Source organism: Felis catus, chromosome D1 (assembly GCF_018350175.1).
Source record: "Felis catus isolate Fca126 chromosome D1, F.catus_Fca126_mat1.0, whole genome shotgun sequence".
In the NCBI taxonomy this organism is placed as follows: domain Eukaryota; kingdom Metazoa; phylum Chordata; class Mammalia; order Carnivora; family Felidae; genus Felis; species Felis catus.
The window spans coordinates 9,106,343-9,127,292 of record NC_058377.1 but is presented as its reverse complement, the minus strand read 5'-3'; the positions used below and the strand labels follow the sequence as shown (position 1 = coordinate 9,127,292).

Below are 20,950 nucleotides of genomic sequence, written 5' to 3'. Positions count from 1 at the left end.
TCCAGGCTCTGAGCTGTCAGCACAGAGCCCGACGCGGGGCTCGAACTCACAGACCTCGAGATCATGACCTGAGCTGAAGTCGGCTGCCCAACCGACTGAGCCACCCAGGCACCCCAACCTGTTCTACTTTCTTGATGGCACCTGCCACCATCTGACATCACCCTGCTCATTGATTTCACTGTGTGCTTATCACCCACACGCCCCACTGGATGTGTGCTTGGGGATCACAATGACCTTGTTTCCCACTGGTTCTTCCCTACCCAAGATGGTGTCTGACTCCATAATTATTTGCTCAATGGATATGAAAGAAAGAAGGAACAAAGGAGGATAGAAGGAGGACAAGGGGAAGTCATGGCTCCAGTGCTGTTATGTGGTGCCCTATCATCTTCGACGTCCTTTTGTGTGCATCATCTTGTTTGACTCCCATAAGAGTAATTCGCATCTAGGTAAGATAATCCCCATGGACAGACAGAAATGCCCATCTGTAGTACTCAGTACCTTCAAGCACTGTGTTCTAAAATGGAATCGAATGACAAGTGAAAAGAGAGAGAGAGAGTATTACACGATAAGTTGGCAGAGGCAAGATCTGAACTCAAGTAGTCTGACTCCAGAGCCCATGCTCTTAACCTGTACACAAAGGCCACAGATTCAGAGAAGTGTCTTATACATGATAAGGGACTCAGAGATTTTGAATCTTTGAATATCAGATTCCAGACCTTTGCTGCCCTTGCTTTTCCTTCCATAACACACCAAGTACCTAGTTAAGGAACTGGAGGGTAGCAGAGGAAGGGGAGTTTGTGAAGAAGGGAGAGGCCAGGATGTAACTTCCCCCATGTCCACCATGGACTGGATGTCTTCCCTTTGCCCTTCCAAATCCACTCTCCATCCTTCTCCACCCTGCTGAGTCCTGGGAGACTGATCTGCAAGGATGACACAAAAGAGCACCCTTGCCCTCTTGCTTCCTGCTGAGTTCAGCCATCAGAGAACATTGGGAAAAAAGTGCCAATTTGTGGCGGGGGGAGGAGGAAAGTTATCTAATCCCTTCTTCTTGGGGAGGGCAACAGTCACATCTGTAGGGCAGCCCTCTCCTCAAGGCTCCCGTTTCTTCAGTCTGGGGGCAATAAGAGCATCCCTCTGTGACTAGCCCCAGGCCCCTGTACTTTCTGCTATCTCTGGTGGTTTCCCCATACCCTCCCCTGCCTTCAAAACCTATGCCTGTACTCAAGTCTCTCCTCAAGTGATCCCCATGTGTGCCTTCCATTTGTGTCCCATTAGAACTTGCCTTACCTACTGCACTCAAAGTCTCCCAGTGAGAGACTTTATCTGGCAAGTCTTCTGTTCTATGGACCCAGAGCAAGTGAATGGCCCATACGTGTTCCCTGCTAGACAGTTCTATTTGGTGTACAGGCAGGTTCTTCACTTCCATTTCTTTGTTTGCGAGAGGGAATATAGCTCTTGAGACTTTTCTTTCTGACCCAGGTGATTTCTCCATTAGGAGGCCAGTCTTTCATGAACTCCCACTTTTGAGGATCAAGTAATTGGCCCTTTGCCTTCTACAAATTTAATTTTCAACAGATGTTTTTGTTACTCCTGTAACTGTTATGGGGACTATATATAGTCTTATCTCTATCTGAAACTATATCAATTTAATCATTGTTTCCTGATTCTCTCTTCCAACAGGGGCCACAATACCTATCTTATTCACTCCTGAATCTCTAGAGCCTTGAATGTCCAGAACTTGGTACATGGTAGCTTCAAGAAATAACTGTTCATGAATTGAGAGACTTAAGTGTGTTTTGGTGATTAAGGAATGGGGGAAGGTCCCTGTGGTACCAAGAGTCCATTTCTTTAGGCTACGGAAAGAGTCATGTAATTTCTGCCACCTCAGGAAAACATAGTGAATAAGCATTTAGTGGGTGGGCCAATGAAGAGGTATATAGGCATTTCCCAAGGCTTTCATTCATACTAGGCAAGCCAATGCTGTTCTAAGTACCAGCCGTACTTCTGAATGAGGAAATACAATTTAGGAATGGGGAAAACAATCGAAAGAGGGTTCTGAGCCCCAGATCTTAGTCTGTTACCCCAGCATGTACAGACCACAGGGTAAGATGTTGCTCGAGGTGACTTAAGAACAAGGGTTGAAAATGTCCTAAACTTAGATTGTGGTGATGTACAATTCTGTGAATATGCCGACAATCAGGGCATGGTACACTTTCCATGGATGAATTGTATGGTAAGTGAATTACATTTCAATAAAGATATTTTTTTAAAAAGAACAAAAGGAGCCCAATCAACCTGGTTACTGAATTATGTTTCAGTGTGGCACATGTATTCTTAACAAGGGGAAGCAATTCACTCTAAGACTATACACTGGAATCAGAGATACAGGTAATTTATTATCAAAAAGGATAAACACATTTTTAAAAAGTAAGCAAGAGGCACTCAGAGTGGTTACAGCCCCAAACATTAATTTTTACAAATGAGTCAAGCGACTTGCTCAAGGTTGCACAGCTAGCTAGGAGCAAATCTGGTCTGAACCCACCGGTCCCTGGCCACCAGTGCATTGTCCTTCCTTCTACACCAGTGGTAACGCACAGTGGTGAAAGTTGGGGAAAAATGTATTTCTGAATTCAAAAAAGAGAGGATAAATAAATTCCTGAAACTATAGATCATTAAATATGACATCAATCTGAATCCAATTCTAAAATGGATTTTAAAATATGTGGTGTGTGAGCCTTTAGAAAAGCAAGGATTATTACATGACGTCAGCATGGATTATTAGGAAGGAGACTCACAAAACTGTTCTACCTGCTTTATGAAAAAGGTTCCAGTAGATTGGGGGACGATATAAATGCTTATTTTACTTAACTGAAACAGTTGATACATTCTTTCATGTTTTTTTCTGCAAACAAGATGCAAATGTGACCCAGATAATGGTGAAGTTTGGAAGAAGCATGCAGACATGGTAAGCTGTCCATGTGAAAACTATACACTGGCGTTAACTGAAACATTCGCATAATCTTGGGCTGCATTAATAGCAATAGGGATCAGTGCATTTTGTGCACATCTGGCATTTAAGACAGACATTGACACAATGGGATATCTTTGCAAGAAGGTGGCCCGTGGGGGTGGTGGGGTTTGTCTCTGAACAACATGCCATGGCTCGCATGACGACTGGTTGGAAGAATGAGTGCCCCTTCTCCGGGAGAAGAGACTTGGGGAATTACGGTAACTGTCCTCAAACACTTCAGAGTTGCTATGCAGAGATGGGTTGCACCTAGTCCACGAGGCTTCAGAGAGAGAACTAGGTAGGGAGTGGTCTGATGGAGAAGGAGGTCTGGGTGGAATGCAGGAAATCAAAGCCACATTAACTGGCATAACTGGTATCACTCTGTAATCCTGGCCTCAAGCCTAAGTCCTAAAAAATGCATCCCTAGATCGAGAGGTAGCTGAAGGCTAATTATTCAAATGATATGGTCTTGGATCTGTGCAAATTACTTTTACAGACATTATTTTCTATTATGTTCTCAGGTTACACAGGGGATAATCCATACAAAAATCAACTTGTGCATTTATTGGAAAAATATGATTGCAGATATGTCCCACATATAGCTTCTTGTTCCCTAGGTAATTTCCTTTTGACCTAATTACAAGATAAACCTTACTTCCCTTCAACGACTGAAGACCTCTCAAACCTGATTGTCTTCCCACATGGCCTGTCTTGCTGAAAGGTAGCAACACCCACCTGCCGTGCACTCTAGACTGTCTCCGTATCTTTGTCACCGAGTTCTCCTGGTTCATGGCTGTAACACGCCCACCCAGCTTCTCCTGGGGCTACCATCTTGGTTTCAGTAGAGTAAATGATATCTAAGACAGGCAAGAGGTCATCTCTTCACTAAGATCTTCTCACAATTGCCTCGAAAATGCCTCCTCAGTGAACACTAGGCTGGCTACCCTACTCCAGATTCTCAGCCTGTCTGCCACCCGCACGCCTCCCTGTACCGTTTACCCTGTTCTACCTTTTGTCTTTTTTCCATATAACTTACCACCTTCCAACACACTATGTAAGTTATTTACTTACACTTATTACTATTGACTTCTTTTTAAGTCTCATTTTATTTATTTTATTTTATTTTTTTCAACGTTTATTTATTTTTTGGGACAGAGAGAGACAGAGCATGAATGGGGGAAGGGCAGAGAGAGAGGGAGACACAGAATCGGAAACAGGCTCCAGGCTCTGAGCCGTCAGCCCAGAGCCCGACGCGAGGCTCGAACTCACAGACCACGAGATCGTGACCTGGCTGAAGTCGGACGCTTAACTGACTGCGCCACCCAGGCACCCCTTTAAGTCTCATTTTAAAAGTCATTTAGCCTTGTCATTTTATTATAAGCTATTTCAATCATACAGAAAATGAAGAGCCTATTATAGTAATCATATGTGTAACCACAACCCAGTTTTGTTAAATCTTAACGTTTTGTCACTTTTACTTCACATATATAATTTTAAAAGATATTTAAACCATTAGAGAGGCACCTGGCTGGCTCAGGTGGTAAAGCCTATGATTCTTCATCTCCAAGGTGTAAGTTAGAGCCCCACGTTGGGTGTAGAGATTACCTAAAATCTTAAAATCAAAACAAAATAGGGGTGCCTGGGTGGCTCAGTCAGTTAAGTGTCCGACTTCAGCTCAGGGCATGATCTCGCGGTTCATGAGTTCGAGTCTCATATCAGGATCTGCGCTGGTGGTACAGAACCTGCTTGGGATTCTCTCCCTTCCTCTCTCTCTGCCCTTCCACACTTGTGCTCTCTCTCTCAAAATAAATAAATAAGCTTAAAAGAAATCAAAACATTAGAGAAGTAGATGATGCATCCCGCATAGTCCTCTCTTCCTTCTGGAGGCAACCACTTCCTAAACATGGTGGGTCTCCTTCCTCTGCATACTTTTAAAAATTTTTTTTCAACGTTTATTTATTTTTGGGACAGAGAGAGACAGAGCATGAACGGGGGAGGGCCAGAGAGAGAGGGAGACACAGAATCGGAAACAGGCTCCAGGCTCTGAGCCATCAGCCCAGAGCCCAACGCGGGGCTCGAACTCCCGGACCGCGAGATCGTTACCTGGCTGAAGTCGGACGCTTAACCGACTGCGCCACCCAGGCGCCCCTCCTCTGCATACTTTTAGTTTACTGGCTATGATGTATCCAGAAATAATACTGGGTTACACATATTTAACGTTATAAAATGGATATCACGCTGCACAAATTATTTTGAAGCTTACTATTTTATACAACTGTTTGTTTCTGATACTTGTTCATACTCATCCATGGAGCTCTAGTTCATCACATTTTTGTTTCCTCCTGTCTGGAAGGTAAGCTTCATGAGCTCAGGAATATTTTTCTAATTCTTTTCAATGCTATATTCCAAGCACCTGGAACAGTGCCTGGTACAAAGTACACACTAAAAAAATATTCACATGTATTTGTGGGTGAATGAATGGACAATGCAAGTAACACGTTAGGGAAAATGGTGAGGAGTATGACCTGGCTAAAGAGGTAGGATATGATTTAAAAAAGAAAAAAAAGTACTTACATGAGAGGACTCTCCTCTAGCTACAAATGAATTGAAACAAAATGAATTGAAATGAATATGCAAAAATCCAGGAAAAAATTCCAAAGTAAGAAGAAAAAGGAGGAAGAGGAGGGAGGGCAGGAGAAGAAGACAAGGAGGAGGAAGGAGTAGAGGGCAAGGAGGAGGAAGGAGGAGAAGAAATCAAGGGAATTCCATATGCCAGAAATAAAGAAGGAACCCAGAGATGGAGAATTAAAGAGCTCTGGTGTTGCTGTAGCCCTGGGGGTGTCAGACAAGTATACTGGCTCTAGACCCTGAGGTTTAAGGCTTTAATGCATATGAAGGAACAGGAAACGTGGTCCGGACCCACCCAAGTATGGGGGTCAGGGGAGGATTGAACAGAAACCCCTACATAAAACCAGAGCCTCAAAGGGCTACCCTGACTGTGAAAGAGAAACTAACACCACCCTCTACTCCACAAGCCAGGGAAGAAAAAAGGAAATTTTCTGCCTGTCTGAGACAGTACATGGGTAGAAAAGAACGGTTCTCAAGGGAAGAAACCCCAACTTCGTGCTTCACGAATAGATGCAGTCAAACATAATTACCCCCATTGTGCAAGAACCCCAGGCAAAGAGATTAACGTAAAATCTGGTCCTAGGCTACTGGAGTCCACAAGACGCTGGCAGAAGCTAACACATGACCATTCTGAAGGAAGTGTCTACAACCTGGTATGTGTGGGACTCCCAGAGAAAAACATCCCTCCTGCAGACCAGCTCACCCCACAAAATTATAAACTAGAGGCTAAAACAAGCTAGTAACACGAAAGATGATAACAGCATGATGAAACAGACGAGTTTGGAAAAGAACCAAATAGAACTTTTCAAAACGAAAGAGTTCAGTCACTTAAATTCTCATCTAAGAGAAGTGGCAAGAGACAAGTCATCTGAAACCAGGTAATGGATTTTGTATAACACCCAAGGAAGTCTGGACTTTATCCAGGAGTTGCTGAGGAGCCTGTAGCGGGGTTTAAGCAAGGCAGTGATATTGTTACATGTATGGTTTAGAAAGAAGACACCGGAGACCTTGTAGTAGAAGGGAGGCCAGAGAATTAAAATCAGGAAGACCAAACAAAAAGCCATATCAGTGAGGTGTCATTCAATTACAAATGACAGGACCGACAACTCAAATTGCACTTAGAAATAATAATATATTATTGGCTCCCTCAGACAAGAAATTTCGGGTTCCTTAAATCAGGAAGTGAAGGCGTGATCAACACGTTCAGTGATGCAGTCAGAAAGATATCTGATGTAAATGGTCCTGCTGTGTGATCATCTTCCTGGTCCCGTCTGTGAACTGTGGCTCTTTTGAACAAGGCATTCTTCACCGCTGTGTCCCAGGCATGTGGACCGTCACATCACGCCGTTGATGTGTGTGTGATTCGTGTCGCTGTTTGTCTCCTTCTGCGTGGTTACGCTTCAGGCTCCCTCTGTTTGTGGCCTGCACTGGGTACATGTAGAGACATCCAAGGCCACAAGAGTTCCAGAGCTGCTTTCTTGTTGTTGGTTCTTTCACGTGGGGTTTTTAATACCTTTTTTGTTCTTCTGCTTACCTCGCAACAAAATGTCCATTTTTACAGTTGATCTAGACGTTCTGAAGTTCTCCTCTCCCTGTCTTCAGTGACCTGGTGAGACCCTGGCTCATCCCCAGCCACTCCAATCTTCTCTCGTTCCTCCACGGGGTGCTGGTCTAAGCTGGACTTGACTCTCTTCTCTCAGTGATTCCTCTCAAATGATGCCCAAATCTGACAGCAACCACCATCATGTCTGTGCAGATGAACCCCAAATCTGTATGTTCTGATCTCTTCCTAAACCTCAGACCTGCAGTCCTACTGGAATGTTCGGCCCGTATTCCAAACTCATCGTGTCCTAAACTTATCACGTCACAGGTATCCGTTTCGTAAACCAGCTCTTCTTCCTCTTACCGATGTCTCCCATGTCTGCCCTTTTGTGGGTGCGCATGGAAACGTCATTCCCAGGCCACCTGGGATCCGACTCGAGCTGCCATCTCTGACTCCTCCCTCCCCTTAAGTTCCACATTCACACTGTCGCCAAGTCCTGACCAGCCCTAGGAAGTGACCTGCCTTTTTGTGGTTTTACTGCAGTTGTGAATTGGCTTTTGCCCATCCCAAACCAGGGAGGGGAGAGACAGTGCAGACAGACAGAGATTTGACCTGAACAGTGACTTAGGAGGACAGACTAACTGGTCTTTGGGAGCCCAAACAGTGACCGAAAGAACAGCAGCCTAATGAGACTGGATAAATGCACTCAATTGGATTGGAGATACACAAATATCATAAATGCTTTGCTGGAGGGAGACCTGAGGGCTCAGAGTCAAGGAAAGTGCTTGTAGTTATAAAATAAAACTCTGTGGGGTTTGTGAGCAGATGATGGGACCTCTAATAAATGGCTACAACAGACAGCAACTCTGGGGGCCTTGTGGGTTTCCAGAGACAAGGGAAGGACCTCAGAAAGGCCAGGCACGCGTCAATGACAGACGGAGAGCAGAAGGCCTTTCCAGATCTGCCGCCATCCTGAGCAAGGTGTACATATGCAGCAGAGCTGACAAGTCATAGGTAACAGCTGCCAGACTGTTGTTGTTTTGTGTTCATCAAACAGGCTAATGCGAGTCTGTGATGAGATTCCCCATCCTGTTCCAGATCTTCCCAGAAGGGCTAGGAGAGAGAGTGGGGAATATGGAACAGAGCCCATGTTCTCCTGTGTTCATATGTCTGTGGCTTTTCTCCTCTACACGATGGTCAGGTCCACAGAAGAGCTGTGTGAGTGTCTGTGAGGCCTACCGCTTTGCGGAATACAAGCCTTCTTACTTCCTTCACCCCCCAGGTCCCTGCTTTCGTGGTGCGCCTACCAGGCAGGATTGAAAGACTGTCTCCATTTATTAGTCCGCTTGTAGGGGAAACATGATAAGAGGGAAAACACAGTCGACACTTGATTCAGACCAGGCCGGGCACACCACTGCTGTGTGCTCAGAAGTGACAGGACCAGCTGAAGAAACACATACTGAGGGGGAAATCCCAGCCCCAGAATGCCAGGCCCTGCCCTCCAGGGTAAAACCTCTCTGAGAATAGAACAGAAAAGAAAAGAAACCCAAGTTTTGCTGACTTGTGCACATTCCAAAACATTCAAGAGATAGAAAAAGAAAGAAAAGTAACATCTGTCAACTTAAAAATAACTGCTGATGGGAGCAAACAGAATCATCTTTTCCTAATGTCCAAGAAAAGTTTTCAAACCTACTGAATGCATGATTGACTAAATCACTGAGGAGTGAATGCATTTTTGTCTTCTGCATACTCCACCCTTGATAACCAAACACAAAGTATCTAAAGAGACTTTTAATCTACATCAGGAATGTAGTCTTTAGCAATGTCCTGTCCCTGATAATTGGAAGGAGCTCACTACACATTTGTTGGAAGGAAGGAGGGAGGAGGGAAGGAAGGAAGGGCATATTATTACAGCGATGTGCAGATTTCTACCATCATCAGTGAGTGGCCTGATGAGAAAGCATGGGCTTTAAAGTCAGACAGACCCGGGTTCAAGTCCCACTTCGGCCAATCATCGGCCATGTGGGCTCCACCCTCTTCTTCTGGAGCATATTCCTATCCTAGAGGTGGTAAAGGATGAGGTCATGAGCACGAGCTCTGATGCCAGGCCCCTTGGGTCAGGTTAGAATACCAGTTCTGCCACTGGCCAGATTATGATGGGGGCAAGTTAATTGCCTGTCTGTGCCTTAGTTTCCCCAGTCACAAACTGGGGTCTGATATTACTCCCTCCTTTGTGAGGTTTTGAATAATTAAATGAAATAGTGTGTGCAAAGCACATAAAATAGAACTGGTACTCCATTACTCATTAAACATTAGCATTGTTATTATATCCTCAAGAAGGTAAGCCTTTGGGAAGTAGGGGCTCTGTGGGTTTCACTTATAACTGTGTCCTCAGTGGAACCTCACACATGGTTTGCGCCCATTCACCTTTTGGAGTAAAGAACAACACACCCTCTCAGGGTTGTTATGGGGTGTTATGTTGTCTGAACCTGTAAAACTCCTGACACTGAGTAGCCACTCCATAAAAATTGATTACAACCTCTCTTCCCTGATCTCACAGGGCAATCCATGGGTCCCCACTTTCTAAGAGTTCTCTCTCCTTTGGGAAAGCCATACATCTTTCTCCTTAGGTACATGACTGGGTAGCATTTTCACTGTTATACACTGAGCAGGGTCCTCTTTAGACTGAGGGAAACTAGTTATTTGGTTTTCATTGGCTGCAGGGATTATCTGTTCCAGTACTCATAAGTGAAGCACTTCTCTGCTGGGGCTTCTACCAGAGCTGCCCTGGGAACAGCACTGTCCATGTGGGACTCTGGACAGCATGGGAAACGAAGGGGTACCATGCTGATTTCATTACCAAGTTGTCAATCATGCATGAACACTAGATAGGTGCTTTAGAATTGCTGCTTCATCAGAGATCCAAATATGACTTCTCCTTGACTTTGTGGACATAAACGTTACATTCTCCGCCACAGAGGCCAAAAAACAAAAGTCCTTTCATCCAACAATTCCCTTCCATAAATGCAAACAAACCAAAGCAAAAACCACTTCCTGTCTGTCTTCAGCCTGGGATGCTATAACGAAACATCATAGGGTGGGCGGCTTATACAACAAACATTTATCACTCACAGTTCTGGAGAATGGTAAATCTAAGATCGAAGTGCTGGCAGATTTGGTGTCTGGTGGAAACCTCTTCCTGGTTTGTTGGCAATGCCTTCTTTCCGTGTTCTTTACAAAATGAGAAAGAGCAAGAAAGGTCTCATCTCTCCTTCTTAGAAGGACACAAATCCTACCATGGGGACTCTACCCTCATGACCTCATCTAAACCTAATTACCCTCTAAAGGCCCCAACTCCAAATACCATTGCATTGGGGAATAGGGCTTCAACATATGAATTTGGGGGAAACACAAACATTGAGTCTGTAACTGTCATCCCCTTTCTGAATCTTCAACAGAAATTATCTTATGGCCCCAAGAGCATTAGAATATTAAAATCTTAATATGGAAGAAACTCAACTGTCGGAGGATTCAGGAGACGTTGAGGGTGCTGGAATAAGGTCAGGATGACTTTGGACTGGGGCTCAGGAGTCTCTGAACCCTGCCATTGACGAGCTATCTCTCCTGTGAGGTCTCTACGGGCAATTGACCCAGTGCTGGCACCCTCAGACAGTACTGGTAGATGCCAACCTAGGGACTTGTCTTGTGGAAACAAGAATTAGAAAGGATTAGAGGAAACCATAGCGTTAGAGAAATGACGAGAGCTTCTCTCAGGAAGAGTCATCCCAGAACTCTCTCCATCCAGCTTCATGGAGAGAAGAAACAGAAGGGCTCTTCCCACTGCATCTAGCCTTGAACACCCACCAACAGTAGCTGGTAAATGTCCCTACACTTCCTTGAGCACCACTTATCCTTGGTCATAGAGAGGAATGAAATGCTATGGCCTTACCCTGGGGAGGACTGAGAAAGAGGCCACGGTTTAGAAACCTCCCAGGCATGCCTAAGCCTGGATGATAAAGGACAAAGAGTTTAGAGCCAGAGAGACCTTGATGCATTCTGGGTCTTCCACTCCCTAACTGTGTGCCCTTGTAAAAATCACTTTACTTCTTTAAGCCTGAGGTTCTGCATCTACAAAATAGATAACTCCTATCACATAGAGTTGTTATGAAAAGTAAATGAGATAACATTTGTAAAGCTCTCTGGCAGACTGTCTGGAGCAGGGTTGAGAGCTAAAGACATGGTAGCTATTGTTAATCGTTATATAAAATCCAGGGGTCACTTCTGCAGCATCCCTGACAAATTAATATCTAATTTCTGTTTGAATATCTCTGGAGACAAGGTGCTCATTGCCTCACAAGAAAACCGATTCTATTCCAGGGTAGCTGCAGAAAAGTGTTTTTGGTTATTTGAGACAGGTATCTTGTGCTCCCGCCTCTTTCCCTCAAATAATATGAAAGAGGTACACTGTCTTCCATATGACAGTCTTTTACATACTTGAATGCAGCTGCCATGCTCCCCTAAGTTTTCTCCAGCATCAATAGCCCCTAGTATTCTTAGTCATTTTATGTGAATTAGTTTCTCTGCTTTTCACCATCCTGAATGCTGCCCATCATCCCAAAGAGATAATACAAAACTCTCTAATCATTGGTTTTCATTTTGTTGTCACATAAAGGTGTCTCTCTAAGACATCCACACTGATATTCCATCACAAATACTGACTAATCATGGGAAGAAAGTCATGCTGTTCACAGCAAAGTGAGTTATTAATAAAACTGCCTAGACCTGTTAATGTGCCCATCCAACTAACGTTCAGTGATCATCTTGTATAGTGTCAGGCACCTGGTTAGATATTTGAGACACACAGATGGACAAGAAAGACACTGGCTTGGCCCCCAGAGATCCCATAGTTCAGCATGAGAGACCAAGGGCCAGTACACAGGCAATTATACTGACTCCGAGATTGAACGTGCTGAGAAGGCAGACTATGAGCCCTGTGAGGGCAGGGACCTATCTCTCACTCATTCTGCATTCTTAATACTCCATACAATGCTATTCTCATACTGCAATGGACTGAATGTTTATGTCCCCCAAATTCACACATTGAAAGCTAATCCCCAACGTGATGGCATTTGGAGATAGGGGCTCTACGGAAAATGATTAGGTCATGAGACAGGGACCTCATGCATAGGATTAGTATCCTCATAAAAGGGACCTCAGAGAGCTCCTTTGCCCTTTCCCTCATATGAGGACACTAAGAACTGTCTATGAACCAGGAAGCAGGTTCTCACCAGGCACCAAATTTGCAAGCACCTTTATCTTGGACTTCCCAGTCTCCAGAAATGTGTGAAATAAATGTTTGTTGCTTAAGCCATTCAGTTTATTGTGTTTTGTTATAGCAGCTGAAACAAAGACACATATCATGCATTTCCCCCCTAGCTGCCAGAGTCATATTTTTAAAAATATAAATCATATCATGTCATTTCCCTGCTTAAAAATCCCCAGTGGCTTAGATTTCCATGGCATATTATCAAGCGAAAAAGGCAAGGTGCAGAATGATATCTAGAGTAACATGTCATGTATGCAACAGCAAACAAAGCAATGTATTTTCTATGGTGATAGATAGACAGATAGATAGAGATAGATCAGATACATAATTCTGAAAAAGAAAAATCTCCAGTGGCTTTCTAATGCACTCAGAAAAATCAAGCATCTTACACTCACCTATGAGGCCCCAAATACCTTCCTCCACCAACTCAGCCTTTCCTATACCTCTCTCTCCCTCACTAAGCTTCAACTACAAGAACTGGCATTTTCCTCCAACATGCAACATTCATTCCTGATATAGGGCCTTTACGCGAACTATTCCCCTGTATGGAATTCTCTTCTCCCTTATCTTCATAGGATTTACTCTTCTTATTCAGAGTCAGATCTCAGCACACAGGTTACCTCCTCTAGGAAGACTTCCCTACCATCCAAAGTAAAATAGTTGCCATGTTATAATTATTTACCTTATTTTAAATTCCCTGTTTGGCACTTTTCTACATCTCAAATATCTCCTGAATGTAGGATCCTCGTCTGCCTTGTTTGCCAAGGATCAGAACATTGCTTGGCACATAACTGGTGTTCAAGAAATAAGTGCTAAATGATTTAATAAACTGTTGTTGGCCCAATACCTAGCAGAGAGCCTGGTGCCTGGGAGGGGCTCTTTAGACACTCTCTGAGAGAGTGAGTGAGTTGGGATGGAAGAGAGAGCAGCAAAAGTTCACCCAGTCGCAGGAAGGTGGAAACAAGACTTCCCTCAGAGCATGGTTTTGTTGTGTGTTCATCTGCCACCATTCAACTGTCACTCATTTCATTCTCACACATGTGGGAGTAAATTTATTATGGACCTTATTAAGGTCTTCTAACCTGCTCTGGTGTCATGGCCATGCCGATGGGAGCCAGATAATCAAAGGAGTAACCTCAAGGTTACATCAGCTATAGGTCAGGGCTCCCTCCATGGCCCAGAGATACCAATGGTTGCCTAGCTACTGCCTCATGTGGGCTGGCGCACTCTGCTGAGACCTCACCCCACCTGTCTGCATAGTCTGCCTCCGGCTATCCCACTGCCCACAGCTAGGACAACCCCCACCACACGCCCAGTCACCAGCACTTCCTCCACCACTAGGATACCCTAAAACTCAAAACTTTGGGGAAAAAGACACGTTTTTTCTCTTTTTTCCCCTCTAAAAGTAATAGTTAATTAATACCATGACAATGTTCCTGTTTGAATAATAAATTATCATGAAAGAATCAACCTTTCATCAATTCATAGAGGAAATCTTTGGACAAACATGAAAGACAAAAATTTAACTATTTAAAAATGGAAATATCTATTCTTTATCATTGAACAATGAAGGCCTGATGTTTTGGAATACTGAAAACTATGAGTGCATTTTTAAAAGGTGATAATTTTCTATGTCACTGCTCTGAATATTCATTGAATGTCAGAAATATGCAACACATGATAAAAAAAAAAAGATGTTTTAATTGCACGTATATTCCAGTACAACCTGCTTCTCTTTACTAACAAGAACCTGTTAACGTATTGATCGTTACAGTTTCAGCATGTGTTTCCATATGGCTTAGCAGCAACCTCCCGTGACCACGGTGAACGGCATGGAGGGTTTCATTCTGCTAAATCAACCTATCAACCGTCAAGTCTGCAAATGACCCTCCACGCCCATCCTTACAGCTCATTTTGGTCCACTGTCCTCCCTACCCCACATCCCAACCACTCTGCTCTTCATTTGCTATCTCCAGTGCACCCTGCTTTCTCTCCTCTCCAAGACTTTGGCTTTGCGGCCACCTTCTGACTAGAACACTTGTCCCTTCCTTCCTTGCCTTGCTAAACTCTACACACCCTTCAGGTTTCAGCTTAGATAAACTCCTCCAGGGAGGCCACATGCTCACCCCTCTGCTGTTACTCCCATAGTACCATTCCCCTCTTGTGTCAAATCTCTTTACATACTAACTGAATGTTTGTCCTCATGTTTAGTCTATAAGCCCTGGGAGGACAGGGACAGCGCAGGTTTATATGTCACTGTCTTCCTGGCACATAATAGATGTTCAATAAATAACTGTCCAATGAATTAGGATATTAAGAACTGAGTGAATGAATGAATGAGTGAATGACCTGGAGCATTAGGATACAGATTAGAACTTTCTGCGGCCCATTTACAGAAGGAACTGGTACTTTCATTGTATTTCATCTCGAGTCAAGCTTAATTTTTACTAATGTAAATAACTACTTTCCCATGACAAACGGAAGCAATAGAATTTATCACCTTTGGAAACAGTCCAGTGGAATTAGTCAGAGTATGAACCTGTCCATGTGTGGCAGACTGAAAGCTAGGACAGTCATTTTCTTTTTAAAAAAATTTTTTTTCAACGTTTTTATTTATTTATTTTTTTTGGGGGGGGGACAGAGAGAGACAGAGCATGAACGGGGGAAGGGCAGAGAGAGAGGGAGACACAGAATTGGAAACAGGCTCCAGGCTCCGAGCCATCAGCCCACAGCCCGATGCGGGGCTCGAACTCACAGACGGCGAGATCGTGACCTGGCTGAAGTCGGACGCTTAACCGACTGCGCCACCCAGGCGCCCCAGGACAGTCATTTTCATAAGTTATGATGAGATCCTAGAAGATTCCTCTCACATTTGAGAAGTTTGATGGGAGAGGATAAAAAGTGCTGGTGGAACCGGTGATTGGTAATTTGATGGCACAGTCAAGGAAAGATGCTCATTGATAAGGAAGTCCTGATCATGCTTATAAAGTAGCCTTTCTCACTCCTCTTTGACCACAGATGCCTTTTTGGGCAGGCTGAAGAGTGACGTGGTTGAGAACATGAGCTTAGGTCTGGGCTCAATCCTGGATTTTCCATTTCTAGTCATATGACTGGTTCCCGTGGTCAGAGCTCAGTTCCATTTCCTCATCAGTGAATGGGACTCGAGCCTTCCTAGTATGCCTGCCTGTATATTACTGAGGCCAGAAAAGCCAAAACCTGTACCTGCATGTCCATGGTTTCCTTCTAGCAAGGATTTCTAATGTAATTTAGGTTCTACCAATCTGACGCATTTGGTTACATGGTCAGTTCTGTGTTGTTTTCCGGGAGGCATTCCTGAAGGACTAGCTTAGAGCCTGCTTCTCTAACCCTCTCAATGATTCTTTAAGCGTCTAATTCCCTGTTTTAAATCTGTTCCTACTTAGAATAGTGAGGGTGGTTTATGTAACCTGCAAGTAAAGCTTAACTGATACCCCAACCACGCAAATTTCTGTGAAAACTACATTAGATAATGTGAGTAACATTCATGTTACGGGGCTTAGCAAATAATAAGCATTTAGCTAAAGATACCAATGTGTTTCCACTGGACATTTCCTGGATAGTTTTTTTCTCCAGAACACTTGAGCTTTTAGCTATGGTGAGAAAGAGACTTGTCTTTTTTTCTGACCCACCAGGGTCAAAAAGATTGATGCAGAGATGGTGTCCTTTTGAGGAAAGGAGAAGGTAGACAAGGGTACTTGTTTTAAATGGTTTTGATCTGTGCTCAGACACTGAGCATGAGAATTTTCAAATTATAATAGCGTTGTGTGCAAGGTAATTGTTGCAATAAGAATGGCAACTCCACTGATGGGGGCATAACTCATGACCAGTTGTTAAGACTCCAGATGGAGAAGATTTTCCACTATGTTCCCTAGTATCATGCAAGAACATGGCCTTGTCAAACAACAGACAGTGAGCAAACATTTTAAGCATGGCAGGTCTGGCCATCAAGGATAGGGCCAAATAGGAAGCTGGGTGGCCTCAGCCTGGATGGCTGCCTATCAGGGCCCCCCTGTTGTTCTGATTCTGGGCACCTGCTTCCTCAACTCTTCCAAAGCAACTGGGGGGCTCTGCCTGTGGACTCCTTGGCCTGTACCTTGGCTCACAGATGGTATCCCTCTGCCTTCATCTAATTCCAACTTTTTTGACTTAGCCTGATGTGGCCTGACTCTGAATGCATGGCCTATATCCCCTCAGGTCTACCCAGTAATGGCATACAAGCAAGGCTCAGGAGACCCAAGCCCCTGTGCCCCCTGGCCCAGGCACATCTGTGACTGAGGGAGGCAGAAACAAATGGTGTCCTCATTGCCATTTCGCCTGCAGCACTGATGGCAGCTGCAGACGGATGGGCCTGGTAGGGAAAGCTACTTCCCGATTGAGGTTGAATTTTTCCCCAGGGGGCATGGGACTTAATTCTGTGAGGTCCTGTCTTATTTTCTATGCTTCCAAACTTAACTATGTCAGGTCAGTTTTTTACAAGTGACCTCAAATTTCCAGTCAGAACAAAGTCATTATGGCAGCTGTTTAAATATACCTACTGTTTAAATATTACTGTTTAAATATACCTAAATCTTCTCATAAAACGAAACAAAACAGATAGGTAGACTAGAATAGCAAGATTTAAAAATAAAAAGGATAGCCTCTTGAACAAAATGAGATGACAAGGCGTTCCCTGAAACCCCAGAGCATAAAGTGGTTAATGCCAGACCACAAACCAAGACAGAACCCTCTCAGGACATGTGTGGAACCAGCACTCATGGAGGCGGTGGACAGGACAGAAAAGAGAGTTCTGATGGTCTCAAGAGACTTGAAACACTGGAATTGCATCAAATGCTCATTCTCAACGAGAGACGAGCTCCTTCTCAGTGGAATCCTGGGCAAGCCAACCTGGAAACAACCAATTGGTAAAAATCGGGGAGATCCCCACAGCTGTAGTGTGTAGGTGAGAGCAAACAAGATACACTGACACCTGTGAGAAAATCTCAAGGTCCTGGGCAGCCTAATCCCCCAAGGGCCTCAGGAGTAGCCGGAACCTTTCCTTCTGGGAAGATAGAGACAGACTCAGAGAAAAATTGCTATGCATAAAGAAAAAAAAAAAAAAGAGCAGTGTAGAAACAACGGTGAAAAACCGAGAGAAGAATTCAACTCCTACGCAGAAAAGGAAGTAGGACCATTGAGCTGAAAAGCTGCATTTTTTTAATATAATTTATTGTCAAGTTAGCTAACATGCAGTGTATACGGTGTGCTCTTGGCTTCAGGAGTAGATTCCTGTGATTCATTGCTTCCATACAACAGCCAGCGTTCATCCCATCAAGTGCCCTCCTCTATGCCCATCATCCATTACCCTCCTCCCCAACCCCCATCAACCCTGTTTGTTCTCTGTATTTAAGAGTCTCTTATGGTTTGCCTCCCTCTCGGTTTGAAACTGTTTTTCCCCTTCCCTTCCCTCATGGTCTTCTGTTACATTTCTCAAGTTCCACATATGAGTAAAAACATATGATATCTGTCTTTCTCTGACTGACTTATTTCACTTAGCATAATACTCTCTAGTTCCATCCACGTTGTTGCAAATGGCAGGATTTCATTCTTTCTCATTGCCAAGTAGTATTCCATTGTGTATATAAACCACATCTTCTTTATAATACTTCAAGGCAACAACATGGGGTGGGAGGAGCCTTAGAACCACTTCCCTAAGAAACTACCATGACCTTTCTCCACAGGAATCTCCTTCTCAAAGAATAAGGGGCAAAAACGGGGGGGACATCTCAAATAAACAAGAGAACATAAAAAAGCCCCATATAAGGATGGTGTATGAAAAAAAAACAGAGAAAGTAATCATTGATGAATACATACCAGAAAACCATGACCATGAAGCTGATGAAAACCACAGTGTAATATTACAAAAGGGTTACGGTAAAGGTAAGAATGGTACGGAAACTATGAAAATTTAGCATAGCTTACAAGTAGAAAATACCAGAAATGAGAGAGTTTAGGAAAAAAAAATTACGAAAAAAAAAAAAGGGAAAAAAACTCACTTCAGAATGAAGTCTGAAACTAAAGGAAACATAAGAGACTTGGTAAAAGAGAGAGTGGAGAGTAAGAAAAATGGAAGGCAGAAAGAAGAAAATGCAGAAATCAAAGAAAAATAAGAATGTACAAAAGAAAACAATAGATATAGAAAATGGATAAGAAAAATTCAATATGTATGGTTAGAATCATCCAAGACAAATCCAGACACAGAACTACCCCTATAAACTATAAAACAAGATAGTTTTCCTGAAATAAGAGAAGACTCAGGCTGACATATTGAAAGCGCACACCATGTATTTATTTCAGAAAATTGACCCAGAGAGCCATACCAAGACATAGTCTCGTGAAACTACGGAACTTTATAGGTAAGGGAAACATCCTTTGGGCACTGATAAAACCAGATTAAGTCACTTGTTTATTTTTTAAAGATTTTATTTTTAAGTAATCTCTACACCCAAGGTGGGGCTCGAACTCCCAACCCTGAGATGAAGAGTCATCTGTTCTACAAACTGACTCAGACTAAGTCATGTGTAAGTAGAATGTCATATAACTTATCTGAACAAGGATACTTTTAAGTGGTACCATTGGCAGTGCTGGGTGAATAGATGTAAACCTAGACTGTCTCTAGCCAACTTAGGTGTGAGTTCACCCAATCAGATGGAAAATAAACAACAGACACCTAATTTTTAAGGGAAATAAAGCCTAGAAAACAATGACAGCCCATTAGAGGGAGGATCGCTAGCACCCATGTAGTAGTCTTTCAATATCATTTCCTACTAAGAAAACAGGATTTGCTGGGAGAAACAGATGATTCCAGATGCAGGGCAGGAAATGCATAAGATGAGCCTGAGGTATTTTGCCCTACCAGGAAGGAAGAAAGCTACCAAAGGACACAGGAGCCTACCCTGCAGTCCCTACATGATACTGGTAGATAAGATGCAGATTTTTGACAACATAAGGTGCCTCTGTCTGAAATGCTTATAATGCAACCAAGAGTTCTCTCTTAGAAACAGTGATTCTTCAAAACAAAGGCACATAAATTTCAAACAAAAACAATTAACACTTTCTCTACCTTTTCTTTTCCAAAAGGTACAGAGAAAACGCACCTTGTGCCTCTGTGTCTCCCAGCTCTTTCGTGCTATTACAGAATAGATAATCCATTCTACTACTACACAAAAGTGTTAGGAACACCATTGGGATAGGAAATTTACTACAGAGAGTAAAAGTGAATCCTCAAAGATGTGACAAGTTTCTGTGATCAAATGGGAGTAAAACCCTTTGATGCATTCTTTTATTTTTTAACTTCTGACCCTACTTCCTTCTTCCATGCCACAAAAATACACATAGAGAACCAAAGTGTGGCAGAAAACCAAATAATTGTATTACCAAAGTAATGTACATTTTTCTCAGTTTTCCTGTTTCATTATCAACGATTTGATAATTTTATATTTTGTAGTTCACTAGTAAACTTTTACTATTTTCATGTTGATATAAAACACAGTGTCAATCAGTGTTTCTATATTTGCAATATTATAGCTTATAATACATTAGTGGCCCTCAAAAACCCATTTTCTGTTTAGTAGATCAATCATCGCAAAAATCACAAAGACATCTGTCATGGATTGAATGGGTAGCCTTCGAAAACATATGCCCACATTCTAATCCTTGGAAATTTTGAATGTGATATTAATTGGAAAAAGAGAATTTGCCGAAGTAATTAATTTAAAAAATTCATGATGGCCCAGGTGGGCCCTAAATCCAATGACAAGTATCCATATGACAATAGAAACACAGAGACACATACAGAAGGGAAGGCATTGTCAAGATAGAATTGAAGATTAGCGTGATGCATCTACAAGCCCAAGGACGCCAACAGCCACTGGACACTGGAGAAGACAAGGAAGGGAATCTTCCCAAGAGCCTCTAGAGATAATGTGGTAGTGCTTACATATGTTGACTTCTGTACTTCAGAACTATAAGAAAATTAATTTCTGTTGTTTTGAGCCATACACACACACACATACACACACACAGTGCCCATTTGCCCAAAATGGGACAATATAAGAAACACAAAGAATGATGTTTGCAATAGGGTGACATGCTATATGTGTGTGTTTATTTTAAATTTATGGATTTGTCTCTATATTTTATATATATATAATAGAAATATTTATTTTAAAATTTCAAAATAATGCTTTTTTAAAAAGCTCATGATTGTAACTGGAGATCAGTAGGGCACTAAGTTAAAATTGGTAGAGAGAAGAATGAAGTGTTTATCTTGCATTTCCAACACAGACTATATTTCAGGGTTACCAAATAGCTAATAAGGTCAAGAAAGTCGTTACGGAAGAATGCTAGCTAATAAATGCAGAAAGAA

At 42.9% G+C, this 20,950-nt stretch overlaps 1 long non-coding RNA gene across 10 annotated transcripts in view; it reads right to left on the bottom strand.

Annotated features, from left to right (window-relative positions):
* The window catches only part of LOC111556558, a 415,573-nt gene that overhangs the window by 262,130 nt on the left and 132,493 nt on the right, over positions 1–20,950 (bottom strand). Inside the window, exon 6 of one of the 10 annotated variants that reach the window (XR_006585905.1) lies at positions 10,314–10,412. The exons of the other annotated variants lie outside the window; for them this stretch is intronic. This is a non-coding gene — a long non-coding RNA (uncharacterized LOC111556558). The remainder of the gene's footprint in view (positions 1–10,313; positions 10,413–20,950) is intronic. 10 annotated transcript variants of the gene reach the window in all.